Source organism: Camellia sinensis, chromosome 6 (assembly GCF_055761805.1).
Source record: "Camellia sinensis isolate YWXY chromosome 6, ASM5576180v1, whole genome shotgun sequence".
Taxonomy (NCBI): Eukaryota; Viridiplantae; Streptophyta; class Magnoliopsida; order Ericales; family Theaceae; genus Camellia; species Camellia sinensis.
In genome coordinates this window covers 28,793,799-28,807,262 of record NC_138966.1, presented here as the reverse complement: position 1 = coordinate 28,807,262, position 13,464 = coordinate 28,793,799, and the positions used below count along the sequence as shown (strand labels likewise).

The window sequence follows — 13,464 nt, the reverse complement described above, 5'->3', positions numbered from 1 at the left end:
TTGCTTAGTGAGGATGTGAGTGTGTAGATGTGAATCCAACCCGAATTGTGCCTATGGGCAACTCTAAAACCATATAATGGGTGTAGATGTTTTTCAAACTTGAACCTCGCTTAGTGTTGACAGTTTCATTCTAAAGGAATATCAATGAATCAGGTCTTGAACTAAATCCCTTTTACCAAAATTCAACATGTCACACATATGGTATGATACATAATTATGGCGCTGGTTAGCACTATTAGCAACCATGTGCTCAATCTTGATTCTCATAAGAGTTTTAGGGAACGACCCTATTCCTACTGTCGCAGCTTCACAACGCTCCCATTTAAGTGAATTCTCCAAAGATAGAAGTGACAAATGTCTACCTTGCAAGTGCATGCCCGCCTTGGATTCATTTAGAGTAAGTACTCTTCTTTAATCATTACATTTACATCAACATTTATATCTTAGGGATAAGCAGGAGAATATAAATAATAAATTTCATAAAAGTCTCCTTATTTAAAATGTTGGAATACGAGTCAAGCTATAAGAATTGTTCCTACTAGTTGAACTTTCTTCATGGGATCTCCAATCACAAAAGTCGGGTTACCTCCATCGTCGACTCCCTATGGGCTTAGACCCATCCCCCTCGATAAATTTAAGACTATACTCTTAGATAAACCTTCTATTAACTGATCGGCGATATTCTTTTCAGATTTCACAAAATTCAAAGATATAACATTTTAATTCACCAAACTTCTTATTGATTTATGCCTCACTTGCATATGCCTATTCATCTTTTTACTAGTATGTGCTTGTCTCATAAGTTATTTTACAGCTCTATTCTCATAATGTATGGAAATAACAAGTATAGGATTTTTCACAAGTGGAACATCAAAGAGTAAATTTTTAATCCACTTAGCTTCAGTACATGTAGTATCTAAGGCTATAAGTTTTGATTCTATTGTATTTTTAGAGATAACAGTTTGTTTCTTAGAACCCCAAGAAAATATTCGCCTAACATAAATATATACTCGGTAATAGACTTAACATCTAAGCTATTTGTTATCCAGTTAGCATCGCTATAACCTTCTGCCACGTTAGGAAAACCACTAAAGCAAAGTGAATAATCTAGAGTTCCTCTTAGATATTTAAAAACTCTTTCCACAACAATCCAATGATCTTTACTAGGATTATGAGAGTGTCTACTTAATCTCCTAATAGCATAGGCAATATCCAGTCTAGTCTTATTAGCAATATAGAGAAGTGATCCAATAATCTGAGAATATCTAAGTTGAGATACAGGTGCACCATTATTTTTCTTTAAATTCATGCTAAGATCAAAATGAGTTGAAATAGGTTTGAGATTATAATAATCAAACTTTTTTAACATCTTCTTTAGGATTCCAGATTGATTTAATGTAATACCTTTAGTTGTTTTCTCTAATTTCATACCCAAAATTATATAAGCTTCTCCTAAATATTTCATATCAAATTTCGAAGACGTAAGATTTCACATTTTTAATTATCTCTAAATTTGTTCTGGATAATTATAGCGATCCCGGTTGTCCCTTTACTGTTCTGTTGTATTCCGGACTCGGTTCTGTGGAGTTGGTAGTTGTTTCTATCTTGTTGTCATCCTTTAATTCCATTTGTTTGAGTTTTAGGATGTGTTGGGCATGTTTCGAACAGGTGGGTTGAACCTTGGTCTAAAATCTTGTTACCAGGTTTTTGGTCGTTTCGCTCGAGCGGGCCTTGTTGCGCTCGCGGAGATTGCACACTCCCAGTATTTCGTGTCCCTGCAAAACTTCTACAGGTGTGATTTTTACGCTCGAGCGGGTTTCTTTACACTCGAGCGGTCGCGCTCTAGCGGGTACTCTAGCGCTCGAGCGGGTAGTACTTTTTGGTGTAAGTTCTGGGAGGGAGAAATCCACGCTCGAGCGGACTGGTTTTCGCGCTCGAGCGGATGTACTTTATTCTTGTGTCTTGGCGCTTGGGCGGGCCTTCTTGCGCTCGAGCGTACCTAGTTTTTTGTTCTTGACGCTCGAGCGTTATGTTCTCTGCTCGAGCGGGAATGCCGTATATCAGTTGGCAGCTGGGCATTTTAAAATCACTTTTTACATTCTCTCTCTCTCTCCTACTTTCTAAAAAGATATTTTGAGAGCTCCTCTCTCTAGAAACTCCCTTCTCTTTAGGGTTTGATCTAGTTAGAGTGTCTCACTATCCTCCGGCCTTTGTAAAAAGTGTGTGGATCATCGAGGGCTCCATTTTGATCCGTGGATCTTTGAGTTTGGAGCATTTTGGTTTTCTTCAACTTCCCCGTTTGAGCTCTAACTTCGAGGTAGGGATATCCTACTCCTTCTCATGAGTTTTGTCTTTGAATTTTAGCGTTTTGATGAGTTGGGGGTTGTTGGGTAATTTTGAGAAAGTTTGGACCCTTGTGTAATTTTACAAAAGTTGGGGTTTTGTTTATATAAACTTGTATGCATGGTTGGCATAGAGAAATGAGATCAATATTGGATTATTGGTGAAAATGGAACCTTAGGGTTGCGATGTTAATTATGGGAAATGCTCTAATTACATTGATAAATTAATTGGCATAATTAATTTGAAGAAAAGAGGAATTAAATTGAGAATGTTGGAATTGGATGTGGATGAGATTAAAGGGTGTAGTTAGATTCGTTCATCGCTCACCTAGTTGAAATGTTGATTATATATCCATTTGGTGCATTTATTTTCAGTATAGAAATAACTGCTTTGGGCTATCGGTGGAGGATAGTCTTGATTGTTGTAGACACTGCATGATGATTAGGCAAACTAAAACTAATTGATTGAGTATGCTATTGAATATAGCAACTGGAATAATACATTAATTCTATGTATTGATTGATTGTATATGATCTATGTTTATATACATGTGTTGTGTGGGAGGAGATAGGGGATGTACTCCACGGTTTAGGGGAAGATAGGGAATGGACCTCTAAACCGGATTTTGTGTGACATTGATACAACGCTACAATGTGTATCAAGTGTTGATTATGGAAGTGTTTGAATTGATTTGATATAGCACTAAAATGTATATCGTTATCAATTGTAAGGTATAGAAGTGATTCTATGTTATGTTGATATAGCACTGAAATGTGTATCTTTCGCAAAGTGTGGGAATGGTTTATGTGTTATTGATAAAGCACTAAAATGTGTATCCCTCATGAATTTTGAAAGTGTTTTAAAGATGATCCTAAATCTCATTAAGTTACTTGGCTAGGGTTGAGCCTTGTTTTCAAACTCAAGGTTGGAAAAGACATGGGAAATGAAATGTAACATGGACTTAATGTCATGAAATCGAAATGTGATATATGTAGATGTATCTGTGTTGACCATCTATCAACTGCTAATCTTTAGTCATTGTTCATGGCTGGTTTAGTGTATTTCTACTGGGCTGTGGCTCACCCTTTATGGGACATCATTTTCAGGTACAGGTAGCATGCCACCTCCAAGGACATAGCTTGGGAGGCTAGAGGCAGACAGACTGCTTTGTTATTTGTTTTCTTTTAATGTATTACATGTAAATTCAAGCCAAGGGCTTAATATGTATTGAGTTAGCACTCTTCTTTTTGTAACCAAGTGCTAACTTGGAAAGCTGTAAGCTCATAGGGCATTTGCTTTTGTTGTTAACATATAATAATTTGTAAGAAGTACTCAGATTAATGGAAAGATGGTTGGTTTCTTTGTATCAATGCATGTCTAAAGAGATGAGTTTTATGTATTTTTTTGAGGGCGTTATAATAATAAGATGTCATCAATATATAAACACAAAATAATGCATTATCCATTTTCTTCTTTAAAGTATACACATCCATCATGTTCATTGATCGTAAAATCATATTCTAGAATTACCTTATTAATTTTTCATGAGATTGTTTAGGAGCTTACTTTAGTCTATACAAAAATTTAACTAACTTGGAAACTTTATGTTCTTGTCCTTTAATCACAAAACCTTTAGGTTGCTCCATATAAATTTCCTCATCTAAATCTCTATTGAAAAAAGCAATTTTAACGTCCATTTGGTGAATTTCTAAATTATAAATAGATGCTAGAGCAATCAAGATTCTAATGGTTGTAATCCTAGAAAAAGGTGAATAAGTGTCGAGATAATCTATTCCTTTCTTTTGTGTAAATCCCTTGGCTACTTATTTTGCCTTATATTTATCTATACTTCCATTAGGTTTTAATTTCTTTTTAAATACACATTTGCAACCGATAGCTTTACTCCCAGGAGGTAGATTAGTCAGCTCTCAAGTATTATTTTGAAGTATTGATTTAACTCATTATTAATAGCTTCCTTCCAAAATGGTGCATCTAAGGATGATATAGCTTCTATAAAAGTATTTGGTTCTCCTTTAGTTAAAAATGTATAAAAATCGTCTCCAAAGTTTTCTCTATTCTAGTTCTCTTACTCCTTCTAAGTTCTAAGTCTAGATGTTCAGAATCATGTCTTAAAGAAATAACACTAGCACTAGCACTAGTATTAGAAGTTCTATTTACAACCTGATTTGAGATCCTAGTTTTATATAGGAAAATATCTTCAAAAAATGTAACTTTACGAGATTCAATTATCGTATTATTAGTAATTTCACTAATTTCAGAATTTATTACTAGAAATCTATTAGCACTACTATCTTGAGCATATCATAAGAAAATGGTATCAGCAGTTTTGGGTCCTATTTTCTTATGTTTAGGTTATGGAATTGTTACTTTGGCTAAACACCCCTACACTTTTAACATTTTAAGATTAGGTGCTTTTTTTTTTGCCCAGATTTCATAAGGTGTTTTATCATTATCATTCACAATTACTCTATTTAATATAACACAAGTAGTGAGTATCGCTTCCTCCCCACAGGCTCTTCGGTAAACCAGAACTAATAAGCATTGCATTTATGATATCTATTAGAGTTTGGTTTTTTCTTTCAGCTATTCCATTAGATTGTGGATAATAAGGTGGGGTTATCTCATGAATAATTCCGTGTTCTACACAAAAATTACTAAGAGTACCTACATGACATTTGCCTCCTCCATCAGATCTAAGTTTCTTAATCTTCCTTTCTAATTGATTTTCAACTTCAGTTTTATATATTTTAAATTTACTGAACACTTTATCTTTGATTTTAATTAAATACAAGTAACAAAGTCTAGAACAATCATCTATAAAGGTTAGAAAATACTTATTTCATACTCTAGTTGGCAGTCTATTAGAATCACAAACATCACTCTATATAAGGTCTAGGAGTTGTGAATTTCTTTCTATAGATTTATAATGTTTCTTAGGTTATTTTGCTTGGACACATATTTCACAATTGTGTTTGACATCAATAGGTGACTTATGTACTAATTCTAAATCCATCATTTTCCTAATTTTTCTTAAATTCATATGTCCAAGTCTTCCATGCCACAAATCACAAACTTCAAGATTCAAAATATTATGAGAGCTATTATTAATTTCAAAAGATACATTTAATTTAAATAAACCATCACAGAGAAAACCTTTTCTAATAAAAATATCATTTTTAGTAATTACAATTTTATTCGATTCCATTTCAACTTTGTAACCTAACTATACTAAACATGATCCACTAATAATATTTGTTGTTTAATTTTGATTTTGTATGCTCACATGTTCATTATAAGATTTGTTTGCTTTTATGTTGTGTTATTGAGTCAAATTGATCAGTACCATTTAAAATCTCTAAATTCTTACCTATCATTAGATTTTGATTTATAAGGAAAATCCAATTATGATCACTGTTGGCTTGGCTTGTTTGTTCTTTAATTTTGATTTTGTATGTTCACATGTTTATTATAAGAAATTAAGGGATTTGGGTTAAATATGGATCATTGAAAACATAATTTACTGTTTAAGGGATTTGTTCCCATTTGTTCGCCATTGTTTATATAATCTAATATAAGTCAACTCTTGTAGTGTTTTTATTTAGTTTGTATTATTTTGCAAACATAATTTATAGTTTTTATGCTAATATTGAGCACTTATTTATTTTTTAAGTGACTTGGCACATTGATATGGAACCTAACAATGTTGAGAATGACGGTGGTGATTGTGATTGGAAGCCTAGAGTTCGCATAACATTTGATACAGAATAAGAAGCATATGATTTCTATAATGCTTATGGAGAAAGGCTGGGCTTTAGTATTAGAAGGGGTTATGTAAACAAGAGCAAGGAGGGGCAAATCACTTCAAGGCAATTGTTTGTAATAAGGAGGGGTTTCGGGTTGTCAACTAGCAAGATCTGTTAACAAAAAACCCTAGGAAGATATCTGCATCACAGGCAACCGAAATAGATTTAGCTGAAAAATATGGAATTTGTCTTAATGAAGCTGGTGGAAGAGAGTCGCTTGGCTTCACAAAACTGGACCAAAAAAATTATTTGGGAACGAAGAGGCAAAAAAGTTTAGAATATGGGGAGACAGGTAGCATTTTGCAATATTTTCGTGAGAAAACATTGGAGAATCCATCTTTTTTTTACTCGGTCCAACTAGATAACGAGGAGCAGATTACAAACATAATCTGGGCCGATGCTTAAATGATCAAGGATTATGGGCAATTTGGTGATGTTGTGACTTTCGACACTACTTACAAGTAAAATAGTGCACATAGACCATTTGTGTCTTTCGTTGGATTTAACCATCATAGGGAAACTATTATATTTGGTGCAACTTTGATGTATGACGAGATTGCCGATTCTTTTATATGGATTTTTAGAAGATTCTTGGAGGCGGTGTCAAGTAAGGCTTCGAAAACAATTTTTACAGATCAAGATGCTGTAATGACTAAGGCCATAACTATTGTCATGCCTAACACAAATCACTGCCTTTGCACTTGGCATTTGATGCAAAATGCTTTAAGGCATGCAAATTAAATATTCAAGGATAAGGAGGTCAAGGATAAGAGAATGAAGAGTGTTTTATCCAAATTTATGTATGACATTGAGGATGAGGAAGAGTTTGCGTTAAAATGGGAGGAAATGCTTGACAAGTATGAAGTGCGAGATAATCATTGGTTGAAGTTAACATTTGGAGTCAAGTAAAAATGGGGTTGGCCATATGTTAGAAATGCATGGGGTGCAGGCATGAGTAGCACCGAACTTAGTGAATCCTTTAATACTTTCTTGAAGGATTTCATTCAGTTTGATCATAACTTAATGCAATTTTTCATGCATTTTTATCAAGTTCTTTGTGAGAAGAGGTACAAAGGGTTACAAGCCGAATATGCTCTATGCCAAAAGTTGGCAAGGGTGAATATAAAAGTGAAGATGATGGAGCAAGTTGCAGATGTTTACACCAATAAAATTTATGCAGAATTTCAGGATGAGTATGTCAAGTCCCTTGAAGTAAACATTGAAGAAACTGAACATGATGGTGAGAGTACCGTGTATACGGTTCTTGATAGTGATGGTGTAAAGGTGAGGAAGGTGAGAGTGGAGTGTGATGGTTCATTGACTTGTAATTGTAGGAAGTTTGAATTGAAGGGCATTTTATGTAGTCATTGTTTGAAGATCCTTAGAGACACCCTCAAATTCAAAGAGATTCCTTCACAATATATTCTCAAGAGATGGACTACAAAAGTAAAAGCTAAAAATGTGAAAGATAGGTGTGGGCATGATATTAAGGTTGATGTAAGATTGCATCAAACTTTACGCTATAGATCATTGATGGCAATATTCAAAGCAGTAGCGTGTAGAGCTTCTGAAAGTGAGGAAACATATAACTTGACGGTAGAGAAAGTGGATGAATTAATTGCAATCATTGAAAGCATGTTTGTAACACGTCCGTGAGGGACCCCGCTACAGTTCGGACTCGATTTGTGTCACGGTTCTTAATCTGAACCAAAGAGTCCAAATCTGGCAAATCGTTTTGAGAAAACAAATTTTTAGAAAAAGAAGTGCCAAACATGGACTGCTTTGCCAGATACAGAGCCGCCACCTAAATATTTTATTTTGGGGGAATTTAGGAAACCTTGACTCGGTGCCAAAGGCCACGTGTCCGTCATCACCAAAGTTGCCTCGGCTCGGGAACTTGGGTACGATTGGGGAAGGTCAGCTATGAGCACCCCCTCTCGCCCGATCCGAAGATCGGCCTCTACTAACCATGATATCCAATTTTGAAAACCTTATGTGTTCTTATTCCGGTTATTAGCCTAGAATTACTATGTTACGCGCACAGCAAACAAGTATAGACCAAATCGCCTAAATTGGAACAAAACATAACATGTTTGTTTTGAAAATGGTTTGCTACTCGCAAGTAGGCTAAAATGCAGGTTTTGCCACCCTCAAGTGGACTTTTAGAAAAAATGGTTTTGCCACTATCGAGTGGGCTTAAAACTCACAGTTTTAATGCGTTATCCCAATTTAGGTAATTCAATCTCCATCCACAGGCATTCAAGCAGTTATATCACATAAGCAGCTAGCCTCATGGTAATCATGCAATTATGGCAACACTTACACGCATGCAAGGATGCTAAAGCTAAAGAACTCACAGAGTACTCCAAGCCAAAACAGAAACTAGTTAGTAATCATATGCATGATCCTATTTCATGTTAAGATGGCTAATGTAACACATGCAAAATGCAACTAAGATAGGCTCAGCTAATCTACAATGACATGTGAAATGCTACGACTAACACGTATTCAATTTGAAATTAAAATACAAATGCAGTTAGAGTGATGCGCCGAGCCCGATGCATGTAAGACAAATGTGTGGATGCACGCATGCATAGCATAAGGTATGCTAATTTAAATATGTCCTAGTCTACCATCATAAGCGGGTAAATAAAAGGGAGAAAGAAGTGGGGGTTGGAAGACATGCACACACGCACCCACACTTATTACACAATTGCCCTCACTCGGAGGGTCCAAATAAATATTACAGTCCGAATAAATAATACTAAATTAATTATTACAAAATTTCTAATCTAATTAACAAATTAAATGCAAAGAAAAGATGGCTGCAGCTCTCGTCTCGGGATACGTGAATGATGCATGCTCGGATTTATCTTGCCCCGAAAGCCCGTACTATACCACTGCTGCCTCTGTTTACACTGCCCTGCTTCTCTGAAAACTGCCAAAATCCTGGGACAGGTTCCCTGAACCCTGTAGGACACCATCGGCTGAAGGGAATACACACCGGCCATGGAACTTATCCATCGGCTGGGGTTTCATATTATCGGCCACCAATCCATGGCCGTTCGGCACTCTACAGTGCCGGTCGGCAAGAACTCCCTGCAGAAACTGGTTTTTGACAGCAACAAGGACAGACAGTGTATGGCAAGGAATTTCAAGCAAATGTATGCGCGGGCACACTCCCTATCATGCAAGGGACTCAAGGGAGCATGACTCTTGACTCTCGAGCCATCAATCATGCATTTTGATGCATGATGGCCTAAGGAGCCAAGGTTACGATTCAATGAAGATGCATGCAACACACGAATGAAGACCAAGACCCTATCATGTCAAGGTCAAGGGTCTCGGTGACTGAGAGTTAAGGCGTGTTACATCACTCGTAGTATGAACACTTCTTAACCCTCACACTTGGTTTGACACCCCAAACCAAGCAATGCAATGCATGTTATGCAAACATGGCTCGAAAATGCAACATATCACAAAAAAAGCAAGGCATGCCAAATGTAATGCAACATATCATGGCAAGCATACAATGTTCCTAATATGCAATGCTACAATGCAACTCATCACGTAATGCTAATATGGTACAATGCACGCATGCAATTAGAGGCAACAAGTCAAACATACAACCATGTCCAAGAAGGGACTTAGACTGAAATGGGAGGCCTCAAACACCCCCAAAAACAGTGGCTAAAAGTGCCTCAAGTGATGGACAAAATGCACTACAAACATGCAAGCCAAAAGGGGGGCCAAAGCTAAGGCATAACAAAGGGCATTCTACCACCACTAACCCAAACAAACATGGCATGAACTATACAACAAAAAACAGAATTTTAGCATGCAAAAAGAGCTCCAAGACCCACACATATGGCATCCCAAATGAAACAAACACCTAGGCATACACAATGCACGTTTCAAGGCATAAGAGGGTACAACTTCAAAGCATGAGAGGAGCGATGAATGCAAGTATACAAGCATGGTTTAGGGACTGAAATGATATGCTAAGTGATTCCAAATCACCAAAATAGCCTAACCAATGCATGTTCATGACCCATACCCTTAAGGCTCTCAAGCCAAAATGCAAAGAGGTGACACCAAACATGGTAAGCATGACTGAAACAGTGGCCAACAGATCTTGAACATGGCAAAATGATGCTAATACCTTCATAATATTAGGCTAGATCATGCGAGAATCATGGCCTTAATGTATGGCATACCTCTAGGCAACCTTGAGGAGATATAAAGCAAGTATAATATGCATGAAAGAGACCAACAAACCCACATGAGACAGAGGTAAAACATGTTGTATAAACACCAAATAAGTTCTGAAATGAAGCTAAACAAGATTAGACATGCATGCTACCACATTGAGCCAAATATGCAAACAAGAGAGAGACCAAGGGAGAGGGGTGTCCCTCCCCTATGCAAGACCTCAAAACCTCTTCTTTACCACTGAAAATCCACTGGATTTCAGTGGTGAAAAGAACCAAACACTCAAGCAAATAAAGCCTAACAATGGAAGCACCAAAAGGGCCAAACAAGGCCTAAGAGGGTGAGTTCGACCCCAAACCCCAAAACACCCTTAATAAAAGTTCTTAAGCAAGAAAATGTAAGACTTTTTTTATGTTATACTCAAAGTTTGAATCAGCATGCAAGACAGGTCAAGAACCAATGCAAGATTGGGGATAATAAAGTGAAAGTCTTACCCTTGAAGAACACTTCAAGAACAGTTGGTCCAGCCACACTCTACTGAGCAAAATCAGTCCAAAATCTCAAAAAACAACCCTCAATGCCTCTCAATCTCGGAGCAAGGTGTAATGGTGTGTGTATTAGTGCAAAAGTAAGGTCAAAATGCACTTTTAGGCCAAGAAAACACACACAAGGGAGGAGAGAGAGGGAAATATATAGAGAGAGTGTGTATATATCAGATGTATATGTATATAAGCTCTGGTTTTTATGTTCAAAACTCCAACCCTCTACAATGGAAGAAGAGAGGTGCTTATATAGGCAAAGGGAAATGGTTTAAGCTTCTCAAAGAAGCTAAATGAAAGGGGCAAAGGGGGCAAAGGGGGCAAAGGAGTCAAGGCTTCTTGAGGAAGCTAAGACAGCTGGCCAAGCTTCTTGAGGAAGCTTTGACAAAGGGTCAAGCTTCCTCAAGAAGCTTTGACCAAAAGGGGGCAAAAGGGGCAAAACAACCACTTCATGCACGGGGAGGAGTGTTGGTGCATTCCAGCTGGCACAACTGGCATGCACTAAGTCTGAAGGGTGCAAAAGGGTCACACCGGCCAGCAAAAAAAGGTCACCGGCCAAAACAAAGTGCCGGTCGGCAAAATATAGTGCCGATCGGCCATTGGTTTTAAGAAACCACTGCCGGTGGCACCAATAAACGGCCGGTGATGTGAGGGAAGGCCGATGGGGTGTGGGGATGGCCAACAAGCCATTCCCTGCCCCTCAAAGCAAAAGCACAAGTGTTTGGTGCAAAACCAAACGCAAGACGAACAAGTCGAGAGATCCTGAGGCAAGGCGCGCAACCGAGACCTCTGGGAACTCAAGACGAACACAAACAAGGGTAATCACCAAGTGTTCCAATGGTGACGTCCAAGTCTTGAGGACGGTCAAAAATGGGGTGTCTACAATGTTAAGCACAAAATTCAATATGCCTTTTTCAAATACTATTGAACAAGAAAGCCCTCCCAACACATGCTTCGAAAGCTTTGACGTGGATGGTGTAGCAGATACAAATGTAGTTCAAGCAAAAGGACTCAAGAGAAGAGAGTGCACTAGCAAGGGAAGAAGGTGGACAAAAGGCGGTTTGGAGCTTGCTTTGGCAAAGAAAAATAAAACAAGTTCACATAATACTTCTCAAACTCCTATGTCTGTTGCTCCTTAACCTCCTCCCTTATTTTCGGCAAGTGATCCTGAACCACCTCCCTTGTTTTCGCAGAGTATTCCTCAATCGACTCCTTTATTTCAGTAAGTGCTCCTCAACTTTTTCTATTCTCAACGAGTGTTCCTCAAGTTAATGCTTCTTCGTCTCAATTTATGCAACCCACCTATGATGGAAGTTAGTTTAATAAGAAGTTTTATTATGTCTATTTGTAGGTCACTATTACCATTTTAAATTGATATGTGTTTGTAATTGTTGCAGCCAAGTAATATGCCTTTTTCAATGCCATCAATGCATTCCGTGCATGGAAGCTATCAAGCATTGCTTAACAATGCAAGCGGTTATGACTAGCAAGCCTCGAATAGTCCTGCATGTAGTCAAGTAATTTATTTTTCACCTTTCCTCTTTTATTTTTTCATTCATTCATTTAAAGTTCCAATTTATTTTATGGTTCCTTTGATATAAGAGTATTTTCTTTTTTCTTTTTAGGTACTACATAGGCATGGGCGTGGTCGTGGGCGTGGGCGTGACTGTGGTTGTGGGCATGATCATGTGGATCACACGTTAATATCTTAGAGTACATTTTTTTTTTCTTGGATATGGTATTCGTCTATGTAATATTGAAAACCTTTCATGTGGATGTAGAAAATATTGTTGTGTTCTTTGATCATTGGGGTATTTTGAGTTGAAAACCTTTCAGTTGCAATTTCGCTGAAAATTTGATGAAATTTTGCTGAAAGTGTTGCTAAAATTTTGTTGAAATGTTACTGAAATAATGTTGAAATGTTACTAGAATTTTGCAATGTTTTTGCTTAAATTTTTGTTGAAATGTTGCTGAACTGTTGTTGGAATGTTTGTTCAAATGTTGCTAAACATGATACTGAAATTTTGCACAAATGCTGCTAAAATGTTGCTGAAAATGTTGCAATTCAAAGCAGCAGTTTGTCTTACCTCCTTTAGATCCTTTAGTCTGATGTGTATTTTGCAAAAATGCCAACCCTAAAAACAGTCAACATTAGAACATTATGCATTGTACATTTGAAATGATACGTATGACAAGAACAACAATGGATCATTGATCCAGCAACATTTTGCTCATAATCAACATTTAATGGGTTGTTAGAGAAACAAAAGAGAGAATCAAAAGAGAGAAGCAGTTTGCTCCAGCATTTCAACTTGTTTGTATTTCAGCCTATTCCAGCATTCTAACCTGTTTTCTCCAACATTAGAACACTGTGCATTTAAACTTCACAATCAATTTAAAATATACAAAAGAGAGAAGAAGTCCACAACCAACTTCATTTACAAAAGAGAGAAGTTCACAATCAACATTAGAACATTGTGCATTTCAAGTCCACAACCAACTTAATTTACACTTAATATATAGTTCACAAAAGGAGAAGTCCAAAT

The 13,464-nt window shown here is 37.0% G+C and overlaps 1 long non-coding RNA gene across 1 annotated transcript; it reads left to right on the top strand.

Moving 5' to 3' along the window:
* Positions 1-12,313: 12,313 nt before the first annotated feature.
* On the top strand, positions 12,314-12,877 carry LOC145792605 (uncharacterized). Its single transcript, XR_014332095.1, has 2 exons — positions 12,314-12,435; positions 12,544-12,877. It is a non-coding gene; the product is annotated as an uncharacterized LOC145792605 (long non-coding RNA).
* The last annotated feature ends 587 nt before the right edge of the window (positions 12,878-13,464 follow it).